Raw genomic sequence first — 334 nt, forward strand, 5'->3', positions numbered from 1 at the left:
AGATCCTGAGGTGGGGATCCTGTGGGGTCCACAGATCCTGAGGTGAAAAGAAATACCATTCCTTCACCCTATAGGCGTGTAGATTGCCTTCATGCATCATTCTGGCGTTCAAACGCCCATTGGTGCATGTTCTGGGCGTTAAACGCCCATGTAATGCATGTTTCTGGCGTTGAACGCCAGTTTCATGCTTGTTTCTGGCGTTCAGCGCCAGATTGTCCTCTGTATGCACATCCTGGCATTAAACGCCAGGTTGTTGCTTGTTTCTGGCGTTCAGCGCCAGAATGGTGCTCTGTTCTGGCGTTGAACGCCGGCCAGATGCACCTTACTGGCGTTG

The sequence above is a fragment of the Arachis duranensis genome, chromosome 3 (assembly GCF_000817695.3).
Source record: "Arachis duranensis cultivar V14167 chromosome 3, aradu.V14167.gnm2.J7QH, whole genome shotgun sequence".
Taxonomy (NCBI): Eukaryota; Viridiplantae; Streptophyta; class Magnoliopsida; order Fabales; family Fabaceae; genus Arachis; species Arachis duranensis.